Source organism: Onychostruthus taczanowskii, unplaced genomic scaffold (assembly GCF_017590055.1).
Source record: "Onychostruthus taczanowskii isolate IOZ18803 unplaced genomic scaffold, ASM1759005v1 scaffold11, whole genome shotgun sequence".
Classification (NCBI taxonomy): Eukaryota; Metazoa; Chordata; class Aves; order Passeriformes; family Passeridae; genus Onychostruthus; species Onychostruthus taczanowskii.
This window is the reverse complement of record NW_024497629.1, coordinates 790,573-807,399: the sequence shown is the minus strand read 5'-3', so window position 1 is coordinate 807,399 and position 16,827 is coordinate 790,573.

Genomic DNA, 16,827 nt, shown 5'->3' with positions numbered 1-16,827 from the left:
AGGAGGTTTCTGAATTACATTCTTCCTTCTGGATCAGGTAGAAATTCAGAGAAGGTCTTGAGGTAAGTGATATGAAAGGGGTATTAGATGGTCTGGACAGCTCCTGCTAAATGTATATAATGTGTGACACTGAGTGTCTTCCACGGGCTAAATGCAGGGTGTGCTCTGGCCCACATGATGGAGATAGAGCAACCCAGAACTAGCATAGGGCTACCAGTACCCTGAGTAATCAATACCCTGAGCTATCAATACCCTGAGCTATCAATGACCTGAACTATCAATATCCTGAGCTATCAATACCCTGAGTGTCCTGGATTAGGGCAAATCTGGCAGAAAACCTCCCAAGGGGCCCCCCCGAGAAAGCAAATCCACACAGCCCCTTTTCCCCACAATGATTGGGGATACAAGCATCATAACCTCACCCTAGGACACTGAGCTATTGATATCCTGAGCTATCAATATGCTGAGCTATCAATAGCCTGAGCTATCAATGACCTGAGCTATCAATACCCTGAGCTATCAGCACTCTGAGTTATCAATACCCTCTTCAAGTGATGGCCCTGCCCATCGGGTGAGACTTCTGTCCCTGAGCAGTAGCTGTCCCAATTAATTGAAACTGGCTTGTTATGAAAGTTGTCACAGGAGATTTTCCTTTTATTTAAGAGTTGAGAAGCAGAAATCCTGAGTTTCCCTGGCATCATGCTGACAAACTCTCTGGACGCCCTTGGTGGGACCAGGGTCCATCACTGCTTGCTGGAGTTCGTAGCCATCAGTCACTGAGCTCAGAGAGAAGAAATGACATCTTGTGCCCAAAGCTTGTTTTGGGGCTGTGAGAGACTGGCAGGATGAGGGGAGCTGGTGTGCATGGAGCACTCTGCCACCCCTCAGAGATGGAGCCTCTCTAACCATCCTCACTCATGGAGACTGATAGTGCGGCAGAGGAATATTGTTAGTGAGGAGCTGTCCTGCCCCCCAAGCTCTGTGAAAGCCCTCCAGGCTGTTTGGGTCAGGCATTCAAAACAAAACCAGCATGAGGGTTGACAGCCACCTCTGAGTCCCCCAGGGAAGGATACCATGATAACAGGGTTACATGCTCTGGTTCCATATTGCTGGGGTAAAAATGAGGCTTTTCTGTGCAAATACTGCTCCCTCAGGCTTAATTTTCTGGATTTGAGTGCCATCACCCTATCAAAGCCAATCAGGGCTGCAATCACTCCTTCTTCCTCTTCTCAGGTCATGGGAGTGTTGGGGTGCTTTACAATAGAAGATTTCCAATGTGCCTGAAAGGACAGCATGGAGTTGTTCTGCCCATCTCAGAGCTGGGGGGGAAGCAGGGAAAAAACCCCATCTCTGCAGCTTTGTTTGGGCATGGCATCATGAAATAGTATTGTGTCTAGTGCCTGGCCACCACCCAGAGAGACTGACCATCAAGTTCAGCAGACAAGACAAATATAAAGAACAGAGAAAGGGAATTCAGGTGTGGAGGGGGATAACAAATGTCAGGTGATTTCAGTGTGTAGGTGGGAAAGGAGCAGTGCATTTTGAATCTCCTATTTATGATTCTCTTATTTATGATTCCTTACTTCAGAGGTGCTTACCTCTCTCTTGAGTGTATAGCAATGGCCAGTATTGGATATTTAAGATTCAGCACCAGCACTGTGAATAACTGAAGAACTTCTCTGCATCCAAATGCCCTGTGAGATCTGCTGCACTGAGTGTGTTGACTGTGCAGGCATTGTGCTCATTCGAAATGACACAGGGGTTGGAGCACTGGCCTGGGAGAAGGTGGGTCTGGGCTGCTGTAGCTCTGCTCTTGGTCTGGTCCGCTGATGGAAACAAAGGCCCAGACTCAGGTCTCTCTGGTTTCACAACACTCCTTTAGATGACCAAGCTACAGAAATGTGTAAATACCAGAGAGTAATGTGACGCATAGATTGAAGTCTGTGGAGTGGAGCATATATCTATGGAGCAACCATAAAGCTTAGGACAGGTCCTGTTTAGGTCATGGCAACCCAGCCTTAATATGTTTCATCAAGCAGAGGTTTTTCCTAAGTATGCTTGGGTGGAAAAGCACTATCTACTGCTCAGAGCTGAAGAAATCTCCAGATATTTCAGGAGGACTCTAACCAAGTTCTCTTTGTGATGATTGTGGGATATTTCCTGAATCTATTGATGCTGTGGAAGAATGATATTTTTTATTTCTAAGCAAGGTTCTGAATTTATTGCTGATCCTATGGAAATAACAGAAGCACGAGTACATTCTTGTGTAAAATAAAACTACTTAGGGCAAAACAGTTATAAAAGCTGGTAGAACTTCCATTTGAGTGTATGAAATATTGATGGTCTCAAGGTCCAGTGAAGTGACTTGCACTGATTAGCTCAGTGCAGGACTCTGAATATTGCTTTAGTGCCATTTATCTCAAAACCAACTATCTCCTCTGAGAGAGGGACCTTTGCAATGTGATTTATAATTGCAAACTTCTAAATACAAGATTGCCTTGGTTGTGAATTTTTTAATCTTTCAACTTTAATTCCATGTCATGTGGTTCTAGTGTCGTATTTTATCTTTGGTTTATTCATAACATGGCCATAATTTCCTTGCTGACCTTCTATGAGTGAATTCATTACATTTCAAAGGGCACATTGTCCTTCCCTGCCTCATAGCAGTAGAGGCAAAACTACTTAATGGTTTTGTGTATTTAGAGCAGTCATTGGGCAAAGATATTTTATAAACATGACACAGTGAATGGTGCAGGAGCTCACCATGCCCTGAAAATAATGAGTGTCTCTGGTTTTTCAGCCTACAAATTATTTTGTGACTCATGTTAGAAAGATCTGAGAATTAGCAACATTTTTGGTGTCTTTTATATCTAAAGTCCTCACCTTGATTGCTGCGGTAGAAGTTACTCCTTCTGCCTTTGTGCATATGAATCTCTGTAGCACTGAAAGGCTCAGCACCTCAGACAGAAGCCAACCTTTGCTGTTGCTCTTCCTTTTTGGAGTGAGATGAGGTGATTTATTAATATTGAAGTTGTAGCAGTCTGAAGAGCACAACTCAGTGGTTGCTATAACTGTTCATTCTCACATTTCACTCAGAGAACCTTAGAAACATTTTTGAGATCACTCCTGGTTTCGTTTCTCTTGCAGGGAGAACTCTTATCCCACACAGAAACGAAAACTTCAGCTGGAGAACTGGAAGCACTGAAATGCATGCACATGTACACATATGTACAAAGAAACACACAAAACTGAGCAATGCCTGATGGTCAGCCACTCCTCTAAAAAATGGGCACTGTGTATTCAACCACAATAATAACAACTCAATTTTACTTTTTGGGGCTTAACCTCAAATAATTTGCAAGAGTTTTTGCTTTTCTGCATGATTGTGCTTAAGGATTTCGCATTCAGCACTGTCAAGAGTTTGTTACCAAAACTCAGGAGCATCAGTTGCTTTGGGATGGGGAGTTCTGGTGGAACAGGACTCTGTACCTCAGCATCCCTTGGAACAGAAGCAACAACTCTCCTCTCAAAGACTGCTGAGGTTTGTAAGGAGCTATTTTTTGCCACATGAATCTGCAGCATTTGAGAATGTAGCGCTGCATTTACAAAAAAAAAAAAAGTCCAAATCAGGGCTTCACTGCTGGTCACTGTAAGCTGTTCCATCATGTTTAATATTGCAGTCTTGCCAATTATTCCTTTGTTATTTTTCATTCAATTGTCATTGTGGTTTGCTCATGAATTTCAGACTAAATCCACCCAACATCCGTGTTCATTTATGCAAACATTTCTTTGTTCAGGTAAAGCAGATGAGTGTGCTGCAGATCTTTTTGAATAAAGAGCAATGAGGAGAACAGATGGCAAAGGAACAGGAACTGCACTTCAAGTGGAACATGAATTCCACTTCATGCTGCTTTTTCCCATCACATTATTTTTAGTGATTGATGTTTCATCTGTTTTGTGAATGTATACATAAGAGGTTAAGAAGGTCCTGTGCTATTAATCCATTAATTAAAAGCAAATGAACTATAGAGGAGCTTCTACACTGATCTGTTACAGGATGCAAGAGAATAATAAAATCATTAATGTTGGAAAAAATGTCTAAGATCATTAAGTCTGCCCATTAGCCCAGCATTGTCAATTCCACCACTAAACCATGTCCATAAGTGCCACATCTGAGCACTGGCTTCAGTAGAGTTATGTTGATTTAGGTTGAACAAGAGAAAATGGTCAATAATTGCATCAATGAAATCAGAAAAACCTCCACTGCAATTACTGAATCCTCAGGAGTGACAAGTACAATGTTCTGGTTTTGCTGAAAAGGAACCCACCTTTATGTCTGGATCAGACCTAGTCTTCTCATTTACCTCATATACAGAATTATGTGTAGACTCACCTGTGGCTTTGCAGATGAGGCAGGAAGCAGGGACACAGAATTCTAACACCCTGTGGATGTGCATGGACTGGGGACAGTGTCTCTGCTACAGCAACCTTCATCTGGCTGGGAAAAACGTGTTGGACAAAGCACATTTTCCCATACCTTTTATCTGGGCTCTGTGCTATACTGAGATTGTTTCTTCTGAGCTGTCCTACAGACAAAAAGTCACACAGAGACAGCAGCTTGATGCTTTTGTGCTGCAGTTCTGCACTGTGGGACAGAGATGGTTAATTCAGAGCCAGGGTGAGACAATATGTATCTGCCTGAAAAAGTCTTAGACCTGCTCTTTGCAACCATTTGTTTTGATACCTCTGTTCTTCACTACTCCAATGATGAAAAGTTTGAATTTGACCAAGCTTCTCCTCAGTTGTCTGCAGTTCCTGATCCTCATTACAAGTTCTTACTGGTGTTAAGTGAGAGTCAGTGCTGAACAGGAGCCTATTTAGTGAAGTATTTCAGGGTTGGTATCCAGTGCTTGGCTAGCATTTGTGCTGTATATTGTCTTTTTGGGTGTCCCATTTGGGCTGAGAGGCAAGGGCAGATAATTCCCAAGAACCAACCGTTGTGATTCTGGCGCTGATTAGTTTGGGAAATGTTGCTTAGTTGTGGAAGTAAGTAAGCTCTGTCTGAAATACATCCTTTGAATCTTACTCATGAGCAGCAAGCTGATCTCCAGATGTCCTCAAAAGGTTCCTGCAGCTCTGTGCCACATCTGGGCTCTGTCTGCCTGCCCACGACTGCTCTCAGCTCAGCATCACTGGCTTCTCACAATGAAGCCTGAAGCTGGGCAGGCTGCATGCAAGTAATGAGCTGCTGAAAAATTAATCCACTCTGACAAATTAACAAAAAGAAGCTTTGGACCCTTCTCAGATCTGTGCTGATTTGAGCTAAGCAGTGTCAGCTCTCCGGTGTTAATCATAAACAGAAAAAACTTGGAATGGCCATCATTAAATAGGCTGTTTTCCTGAGTTTTCTCTCTTCCAACATTTCCAAATGCAGAGCCATGTACACAACTTAGTGGCATTTCCCTGTGTGTAGGAAGCAATTTATAATGCTCATCTTGAGCTGTAAAGGGGAAAAAATATTTTAAAGACAGAAGTGTAAAAACAGAACTAAGAAGTTGTGGGCACTACTTAAAGTGATCAGTGCTTTTGTTTAGGCTGAAAGAAGTGAAGTGCTCTGAAAAATAACCTTGAAATTGAGCTGGTGCAGGGAACATACTTTACCAGAGAGTTACTCTCAGTCTGTAACTGTTCAGTCAGATTGAGCTTTGGCTTGTAGCAGTGTGTTGGAAAGTTTTTCCTTCTTTTTACCACTCTCCTCTTGTGAAGGGTCTAGAAGATGTAGCCATAATGTGTTTTGGGCATTGCAATGCCCAGCTCTTAGATAATATGAAACCAGCCCTGAGCAGGTATCTAGGTCTCTAACAAGGTATCCATCTGCAGCATTGCCTCCTCATCGCTTACCTGCTCCAGGACTCCATGTTCAAAAAATATATACATACTTTGGGGACTGCCTCATTGTCTGACTCATGTCTGCTGCCATATGATGCCTGGCACCATCTTGCAAAGACTCAGAGTCAGAAGTTGATTGCTGTGGTCCTTGCCCTGTGGCATCCTCTGATCTTGCTCCATGGACTGGACAGGGGTGGTCACATGTGCCTATTTTGGGAGAACAAGAGACACTATGTGGTCCTTAGATATTCTGTCCAAGTGTAACAGAACCTCTGGAAGGTGATTCAGCTCATCCTGAGGTGGGTATCCAGGGTATAACAGATTAATTATTCTCTGAGGACTTTTCTGGGCACCACCAAGCCCTTGAGACTTCAATGTCTGGTTTGTTCCTGGTCCAAGAGGCCGATGCAGTGTCTCAGCACTTTTCCTTAGGGTCAGTGAGAGAAACCTGGGGCTCTGGAGAACTTTGGATGGAGGTGGTTCAGAGACAGCCACAGGATATCCTGAGGATGAGTAAAATTAAATGTCAGGGTAGGAACCTACTTCTCCCTGCAGCTCTTGCCCCCATTACCTCACATTTTGTAGCATGTTACCCCAGAGGATACTGAATCCAATGCCTTTGGCAAATGTTGCATTTGCATTAATATTTTAGCAAATAAAAGAGAGAAAAACGTTGTAGATGTTGCACTGAATCACCAGGCTGGTGTAGCAACATGGAGTTTCTACATAAGTGACATAATTAATTCTGACTAAATTAAGCTGCATTTCTAATTAGATTTGAGTTTCTCCATATCTTGTATTGCCTGGGCTTTTGGAGCAAGGCTTTGCCATTTAGTGCTAACGGCAGCTTAATCCTGCCAGAGAGGCTCAGGCTATGTTTTCTTCACATCACTTTGTTCTTTGTTTTAGTTCATCTTTTATGACTTTGTTTTTAAAAATGGTTTGTTGTGGTTTTATTTTTTTAATTTTCTAATTTTTTTTTTTTTTTTTTTTTTTTTTTTTTTTTTTTTACTATTTAAAAACAATGAATGAAAGCTAAAAAAAAACAGTAAAGCAAAATAAAAAAAATTTAAGGCAAAACTGTCTGGATGAGAAAGCACAGCTTGCATGTCTGCTGAGAAGCAGTTTAAGGTTAGACATCTGCCTTGTAATAGGTTGCGTCTGGACACAAAATGCCAGTGTTCACCAGTAAGCCTCAAGAAATGCAAAGAGCCTAAGCATAAATTTTTTAAGGTCTTTTATAAATCATGCATTTTATTTCCAGGTGCTTTTAGTCCTGAAAACAGATCTTCCCCCTCCTTTGGGAAAGAAACTAAACAAGACAAAACAAAACCCTAGAACATTCCTGTGGAGATTAAAAAAAAAAAAATCATAGTACTTTATTAAAAAAGAAAAAAGTTATGGGAAAAACTGATTATTTCTGATGAGCTCTGGCACTGGAATTTCATAGCTCATTTTATCTAATGGGCAGAAAATATTTCACCTTTGGAGAACTCCTCAGCTCTCAGTGTTAATTTTTCCTGAGGTACCTGTGAGAAAGTGCCTCCTTCTTCACTCCTAGACAACAGACATGGACTGCAACTGATGGAGTAGAAGGAGTTTTACAGGCAGATCCTCTCAGGCGTGGGACAGGGAGGGGAATCTCCCTGCCTGGACTTCCCAAGGATACTCTGCTATCCTTAGTATGCTTTAGCAGCTCCACCCACAGCAGCAAATAAATTGGGGGAGGAGCTGCTTTTGGCTGAGGCTAATTTGTGCCATTTAAGCTTGTATTAATCCTTCTAATCCCCAGTCCAGGATGGCTGCATTCAAATCAACCACTGGTCCCTGTTCTGTGCCTCGGGTCCTGAGACTGACTTAGGTCTGACCAGTGCCAAGGGGTGCCAATAATCCAGGAGTGTGGATGGCTGAGCGGCACTTTTGAGGCCCTTGTCCTCATTTCATGTAGTCCATTAAGACAGAGAACGAGTTCCTGACAGGTGCAGAGACGAGGGGAAGGCACAGAACTGCTCTGGATGCTCAGGTATAATTCAAGCACGAATTCCTATTGCTGGGTAAGCTCTAAAGAGAGAGATGAACCCAGACCCTGTTCCCCTGGCAGGGTGGCACATCAGCAGCTGCTTGGGTGACTCCATGGCTGGGATTCTCCAGTGACCCAGCAATTCGAGTGTGACTCAGATCATCTTTTTGCCTCCAGACAATGAGGGGAGGAAACCACAGCCAGATGGGAAAGAATGGGGAGAAATTCCCACGTCTTGGTTTCTCCAGCCCCTTACAATGAAAGCAAGGATAGAGGTGATACCATGAGGAGATTCCTGCAGAATAAGCAGATGTGGAGGAGAAGGGTAGGAGAACCACCAGATGAGGTTTAGCTTAATCCCCAAAGGATAAAGCTCCCACTGCTTGGGGCATTGGGACCACATTTAGCTGTGAAAGTGTTTAAATGAGTTAATCGTGGCTAAGCTCCTTGTTGAGGATTCCAAATCTTTTCACTAAAAAGCAGATCATGTTAATCCAAATAAATTTCTCAAATCCACTTTTATTCAGATTATCAAACTTTAGGGCACATTAACTGTTCTCTAACATGTATGTGCAGGCTACATGGCAGCTCTCCCCTTGTTAAATATTTTAAGCATCTGGACTGAGGGACAAAGCAGTGTTTGGATTAACCCTCTCCTTTCATGCTCTCTTTTTTAGGGTGGATTTTGTATTCAGTTATGAGGATGGCCTGGCACCTGATCTTTGGCAGATGTTTTTGGCAGAAGGGGGATGAATCACCCAAAGTTAAAGGAGTTGTGAATAATGTGAATTCATTACTTGCTTCAGGCTTTCTTTTTACAATCAGGACAAACCCTGGGAGCCACATAATCCTGTTGTCTGTGAACGGGCACTCAAACCCAGGCTGTTTGAGACCTGATTCTGGATGGTCATCTTCTGGAACAGTCATCATTTGCAAAAGCTTAACATCATGACCAAGTATTTTTCATAGCTAGAGAAGCTATTAGATTTATAGTTTTTTGAGGCAAAGTTCATATTCGTTGGAAGTACTGATCTGGCTTCTTTTGACACTCCAGTCCTGTTGACTAGGGGAGAAGGACTAAACATTTCCTCGCTACCTAATGTGCTGTAAACAATTTATTTAAAAGCAAATGTCCAGATGTGCTAAATAATGCAGTGGGCTTGTGCAAAACTCCCATTTCTGAGGCCTGCATGAATAATGCATACTAAAATAAAATGGACAAGAATTTCAAAGTTTGTTTAGAACTGAATTAAGTGCTGCTAAATTAACAAACATGGTTGTCAGTGCTAGTTTGGGAGATGAAATATTCTGGGACACCAAACAAAATGAATCATAAACATTCCATGTCCTGAAATAAGCATCTGCAAAATGTCTGCATTAACATTACTATTATGAATTTAGTCTGAAGAGACTTTCAAGCCAGAAGGGGCCACTGGATCCACTTGACTATCTCCACAACACAGGGTGTAGAGTTACACTGAATGATTCTTGTCTTGAGTCTTCAGGCTCTGGCTGAGCCAAAGCAAAGGGAGGCAAAAAAGAAAAGATGAATTTTTGCAATGGCTTGGATGAGAATTGAGAGAGGAAAACTTGAGAAGTGGAGGGAGATGAAAGGTGAAGCTCCAGATCAGTATCTGAAGGTCACTCACCATATGTTGGTTTAAGTCTAAGGTGCAGCAATTGACCTGCAAAGCAGTGAAGAAAGTATTTCTGTCTCTGGCCATCAGTCACTCTGCTCAGGCTACTGTCTCTTCCCATCTTTGACTTACTGCTGGGGAGCCAATTCCTTTCCCATGAGCCATCACATTGGAGCAATAAATCTGAATTGTTTCTTGGATCAATTGACAACTGCATGCCAGGAGAAGGAAATCCTCTTCATTTCCCTTTCACGGGAGTCACATAGTCCAGATAACTGGAAGCTGAAATTAAGGATGGGACTACACCAGAGAATTCAGAGCAGGATGTGAGTTTCTCCTCATGGGAGTGTTTGGAGGCAGACTGAGCCATAGATGCAAGAAATGAACATATCAGGAAATATATTCTGGATATCTATTTTGGAAAAATGCTCATTGTCACTGTAAATTGCCAGACTGACAAATCCTGCTGGTTCCACAGGATCTCAGAAATGCCCCATTAGCTTTTTCTTCTGCTTGAGAGTTCCCCTCCTGCTCTGTTCCTCTGTGGAAGGTCTCACAGACAGCTGGGAATTGATGGGAACTTTTATGTTGTAGATACCAGGCGGAAACCCCATGGTCAAACCATTAAACTATCAAACACCAAACCTCTTCATCACTCATCTTGCTTCATTAGGCATGCAGTTTAGTTGAAAACCACAAATAGAAAAGGGAGATAAACCAAAAAAAAAAAAAAAAAAAGAAAAAAAAAATTTTTGCAGACAAAAAAAAAAAAAAAAAAAAAAAGAAAAAAAAATTTTTTGCAGAGGCAGAAATTGAGAGGTTCCTTCTGACTCTTTTTCAGAATATAATTGGAGACAGTTTCCTTATCCTCACAATGCATAGGTGGTCCAAATGAGATTCAACTGCTCCTGGTGCCTGGCTGGTATCCTGATGAACTTTTTCCCTGCCTGGGCAAAGGGAGGATCTGCCAGCTGTGGGGGTGTCTGCCACAACACTCCTGGGCTCTCAGTTTATCCTGCTATTATAGGACCCTGTAGTGAGAGACAATCTCAACCCAGCTGCAGCAGCAACCTAAATACCCAAGGCAGGCAGGAGAACCAGGACTTTTATTCCTACCCTATGGACAGGAAAAGGAGACCCACAAGGTGAAAGCCAGCTGTGCCCTGGGCTGCATCCAAAGCAGGGGGCTGCAGGTGAGGGGGGAATCTGCTGCTCTGCTCTGCGCTGCTGGGACCCCACCTGCAGTGCTGCACCAGCTCTGGGGTCCCCAGCACAATGGACCCACTGGAGAGAGTCCAGGGGTGGGACAGCTCTGTGAGGGAAGATGGTTGGATAGATGAAACACCTCTGCTGTGAAGAAAGGCTCAGAGAACTGGGATTGTTCAGCCTGGAAAAGAAAAGGCTTCAGGTGACCTAATTGTGGCCTTCCAGTACCTGGAGGGAACTGACAAGAAAGAAGGCGACAGACTATTTACCAGGGCCTGGAGTGATAGGACAAGGGGAAATGGCTTCAAACTGACAGAGAGCAGGTTTAGACTGGATGTTAGGAAATTCCCTGTGAGGGTGGTGAGGCACTGGAATAAGTTACCCAGAGAAGTTGTGGCTGCTCGAGAGATGTTCAAGGCTGGGTTGGAAGGGGCTCTGAGTAACCCGAGAGGTTGGAATTAATGATCTTTAAGGTGTCTTCCAGCGCTAACCATGCTGTGATTCCATGAGTACATTGGATCCAAATGACTGGGAGGACTCAGCAAACCAGAGACCCACGTTCCTGCTGGCAAACCAGCACCTGATTGCCACTGGTATGTATGGAAGTTCAGTGCCTGTGTGTTATGGAAAACAAACAGCAAGCTGAAATACATCCTGACCTGAGCTTACCTGCAGAGCCCTGGCCCAGTGCCCAGTGCAGGGTCACTCTCTGCTGTTTGGTTAAGCCCCAATTTCTGTGTACACAGACCCGATGCCACAGGCACTCAGATATGGCCATGCTGACACACAGGTGCACATCAGCCTGAACCTTTCACCCCAGCTTGGCTTCAGCCTCTGGTAACACTAAGACATCTCATGGTCCCTGCTTACAAACAGGTTCTCTTTTTATCCCCTGCAAGAAACTCCTGTTCAGTGTTTGGTCCTCTGGAGCTGCTGTACTGGTTCTGTGTCAGTTCAAAAGCCAGCTAAGAAATATTTCTCTAGTGTCCTCTCTATGCCTACTGCAATTTACTAAGTTATGCTTCAAACATTTCGGATCACAGTTGGGCTGCGAGGCATTACACAAAATAGGAGCATTTTGCTTGCTGAGTGCACAAGATGTTTCTTTGCTCATGGGATTCTTTGTGATGTTTGGCGTGTCTCTCATTCAGTTTATATTGATGGGCAAATATCCTGGTTGTTTTATTTTGGTGTAGATTGTTTCCTGGACCAATCCCATATTTTAGCTCCATAACAGGAGAGTGGGTGGAAGCAAAGAAACTGATAAAATCTCCTTTTGCTGCTGGTGAATTTCTGAGATTTTTTTCTTCAGCTTAGGTTTTTTTTTTTTTTTTTTTTTTTTTTTTGTATTGTGGTTAGGAGTCCACATTTAGTGCCACACTGTTTGATATTGAAGAAGCCCTGACTGGGTTTTACTTTGGTTAGGGACAGGAGGATGCCTGAAAGGCAAAGAGGACAGTCCATGGGTATGTCCAGTGTGCAGGGATCATGTGTTCACAGGGATCACATGGACACACTGGAATGGCAAGGAGCTAGCTTTTACTATGTGTGAAAATTATCCATCTTCTGGTTTGGCTTGAGATTTGGAGAACCTTTCTCTCAGAGCTGGGCAGCTTGCAATGGCATGGCTGCAGAGGATTCTTTGGCTATTAGGAACAGATTCTTCCCTGTGAGGGTGGTGAGGCCCTGGCACAGGTTGCCCAGAGAAGTGTGGCTGCCCCGTCCATGGGATTATCCAAGGCCAGGCTGGATGGGGCTTGAAGCAACCTGGTTTGGTGGAAGGTGTCCCTGCCCATGGCAGGGAGTTGGAACGAGGTGATTTTTGAGGTTCCTTCCAACTCAAACCTTTCTATGGTTCTGTGATTTGCCCCACTCTGTGCTGAATCCCCTTTGCACAGACACCTTGGCCACTCATCTGGCAGTGCCTGAACATTCCTGACATCACAAAACCCTGGCTTACAGGATAAAACAGCAGCAAATTCAGCTTGCTTTGAACACCAGGCTGTGATGACACGGAGGCAGCTCGGCTGTGCAGGACAGGGCAAGCAGCGCAGGGTGGCAGATTTTTCTGGTGGGCTCATTGTCTGACCTTGATCAACAAGGTTTTGGCACCAGTTACTCCTGCACACTGCAGGATGGAAGCCAAAACAGAGTTTTTTGAGGCTGCCCTCACATGTAGATGCACCCCATGCTTGTAAACGTCACTCTTGGATGCAGGCAACATGCATGCCTCAAAACTTGCTTTGCCACGCAAGCTCAGAGGGTCATATCCAAATGTCCTTGCATTGTGGGAGAAAGGAGGTCAGTGGATGGAAGCTTCCCCCAGGCATGGTGGCCTTTCCACGGTGCTCTTTTGGAGCTGCTGAAGTTCACAGAACTCTGCCGGGGGGAAGAGCAGTGAGGGGGATGCAAGTCAGGCTGCCATATGGGGATGTGTCTAATGCTAAACACGTGCACTGATCTTTCCAGTTATTCACTGGAGAGCAGACATGTCGTGCTCCTTGTGAGCTGGGGCGGGAGGGGCCTCACATCAGTGCTGGAAGCAGAGCCAGGCCTGTAATGGAGTCCAGAAGACGAACTTCCGCGAATCAAAGGCACGCGTGTTTATTTACAGTACTGCCAGCAGCAGGGAAGCCGCCCCAACAAGCTCATAAACATATTTACAGGGATTTCACAGCAAGGTTTGTAAGGAACAATAAAGCAATCACTCAGCACCTCTGCTTAGGAGCTCTTTATGGCAAGGAGTCTTACCCGAGCTGTGAGGCTGAGTCACTCTTTACAAGGCCTCAGACCTAGCCTGCTTCACTGAGCTTTATTGCTTTTCTCTCCCGGAAGCTTTCCCAATTCCCTCTGCTCCTGTAAGGAGCTGATCTGTTCTTTAACTTGTTTGGGATGGGGATAAGGATAACTCAGCTGCCCTTCCTTCTCTAAGGGGTAGAAAAGCATCTACTTGCTACATGTCTTTGAGTTTCCACATTTTTGCAGATGTGTGAGCACCATGTCCAGTCTCCTGTAACCATCTGCTCTCCAAACACCAGCACTCACCAAGGAAGCCTGAGAAACCCCCAGGTGCTCTCCCGAAGTCTGCAAATCCATGGCCCTTGGTGCTTGCATTGGTACTTTACCAAACATCTTATACCCATAGCACTTTACTTCACCTCTGGGCTCAGAAAAGGAGCCAGATTAGACTACTCTAGTAAATTCCAGGGGATACTTGCTTTCTGCATTAATTGTTTTCCTTGAGGGGTACATGATGCCAGAGGTAGAAAATGCCCCAGGACATGGCACCATGGTTACAAATAGGGCCAGGAGGAGTGGATTGAAGCAATGCAAGAGTACAAAGGAAGGAGAGCAGAAGAGCCAACGGGAGGACTGCTTTCCTGAGTTCATCCATCCCTGAGCTGCAGGCCATCAAAGCACACACTGTGCTGCCACCTCAGCTTGGCCAGCAGCCTCAGCTGCAGCCTGGAGCCTTTGGAGCCTGTGCAGGGCTCCTCCCTCTGCAGGGCACCAGGGTTGAAAGGGACTGTGGTGGTATTTTTAGCAAAGAGCACAAAAGTATGTGGGAAGGGTCATGAGTTGTCCTGTGGAACAGCAGCTGTTTCTCAAGACATCACGTAGGAGGGCTGGTGTCTAGAGGAGGAATCTGCCAGGCTCTGGTATGGACAGAACCCCTGGGAAAAGGCTGTGTCTCCACTGCCTTCGAGGGCAAGTGCTTGGAATGAAAACAAACGGAAGGGTTTTAGTGGTTCCAAACAAGAGGCAAACTGGGCCCATTGCAATTTGGATATTCTCCATTACTGACATAATTCAGTGCCCCATTTAATTTTATTTTGTTTCTACAGCATCCAGCTAGTAGCGTGACCTTCTTAGACCTTTAAAAATGGCCTCTGTTTGACTAGGAAGAAGGGATTTTGGCCATGATTTTTATTCTGACTGCAAGCTGAGGAATCATTTGGGTTATTGGGCTAGTGTTTGGTTTCCTGAACTGGTTGTTGCCGCTCTTCTCTTTTTGGAAAATAATGGGGTGGTAGCAATTCTTAGACCTAAGGCTGGAATCATAGCTGGGAATGAGAGGTTAAGGGCAGTGCAGAGGCTCCAGACCTAGACAAGTCTAGTCCTGGCTTTGTGAGTCATGGTCCTGCTGGGAATTTGGGTTCAAGCTCTGGGTAGTCTCCTCCAGCATCCATGGTTCTGTGAAGAGTCAGCTTATGGCATACTTGAGCAGAGAATCATATAATCATTAAAGCTGGAAAAGGCCTCCAAGGTCATCTGGTCCAATAATTAGCCCAGCACTTCCAAGTCCACCACTAAACCCTCAGTGCCACATCCACATCTATTAAATACCTCTGGGGATGGTGACTCAGCCTGTTCCCTGGGAAGCCTGTTCTAATGACTGTCAACGCTTTCAGTGAAGAAATTTTTCCTCATATCTAATCTAAACCTCGTGCAACTTGAGACCATTCCCTGTTGTCCTGTCCCTTGTTACCTGGGAGAAGAGACTGACCCCCACCTGGCTCTTGTGCTTCGTCTGTTTTAGTCACGTGCAAAACCCTTGGGGGCTTTTTCATTCTGCATTTTGGGACTGTTACTGCAGTTTCCAGCTAACAGTTTTTACCTGATAACTAATATCCATGGAGCTACATATGGGAGTTTGGGGAATGCCAAAAAATTGCGCTATTTTGAAGGTCCCTTTCTGACTTTGCTTCAGGGTTTCAGGACATCTGAAGGTGTCTGGAGTTTCCAGTTTGTAAGTATCTAAGCAATCTGAGAAAACTCACAGTAAATCACTAGTAAAATACTATCAGAGACACATCTCTCCTCCCTGATCTTTGCAAGATTAAATGACCTTTCAAGGTCCTTTTCAACTCAAAATATTCTATTGTTTAATGAATTTGGATGTCCTTAAAGAAGCTAAATGTGCCAGGAGTTTTTAGAAGGGTATTGATTACAAGCAAGGGGCTTACACACCATGTGGATGCATGCTCTTCAGGAAGATAATTTCCCATTAAATTCTCCTGAAAATATTGCGAGTATTACTAGTATTAAGAAATGGTACAGTCACGTTTGGAAAAACATCCTGAAATCCTAGTGGGTTTTTTTCCCCCTTGTTTTCCTGCATTTTTCATTGATTGGGTGCCAGGGAAGTGAGTAGTTATTGATGTGAAGAGTATCAGAGAGTATTAGATTAGAGCTGTTCAAAGAGAAACAATTTGGGCAATTTCTATTCCGTTATGAAATTTAGAGTATTGTATTTTCATCCCAGAGGGGACTGGGAAAAAAAAGAAGAAATTGTGAGAAATTTTTGCTAGAGAAAAATGTCTTGTCATCTGCTTCACCCTCTGCTGAGGATTCCATTCAGTTCTGAAGGAGCAAACATCTTCTATTGAATGTCACCAGTCAAGGATTTCTTTGGAGGCTGCAAATGCCTCCTTTAGAGCTTGAGAGCTGCTAAGAAGACAGACCTGCAAGTGTTGTTGAAATGGAGGTTCACGTTTTACAACCGCTTTTTAGAACTCCCTATTCTCACTCTGAGAACCCTTGCAAACATTTTAGGAGCAAGAAGACATTTGGCCAAGCAGCCAAAATTACAAAGCTGCCTGGAGGCCGTGACCCCTCAGGTAGCAGCTCGTTCACTTCAGGGTTGTATGAACTGTGATTTAAATTTAAAAAAATAACAAATTGTTTTCTGAGGTCTGTTGAGGCATTGATACATCCTTTCTCCTCCTTGGAATGACAGCGCATGCCAAACAAAGGTGAGAAAATACAGTCTCCCTGTGCATCTCTTCTGCAGAAGAGAAGAATAATTGTTGCCTAAATTCAGTTTAATCAGCACTCTGTCCCTTGGTCCCAGGCTTTGCTCTGTATCAGCCAACCATAAAGCCCTAAAGAATGTGGAAAAAAGTTATTTTTGGCTTTTGAATTGCACAATCCTTCAGGTGAGGTGTTCAGCAGATGACAGTGCAGAGGGGGAAGGAGTGGAACTGGCCGTGCAGCTCATCCCACTGCAGAGCTGAACGTGCTGAGCCCCAGGAGCCCTGGTGTTAATGGGCTGTAGCACATAGGAAGTGAGCA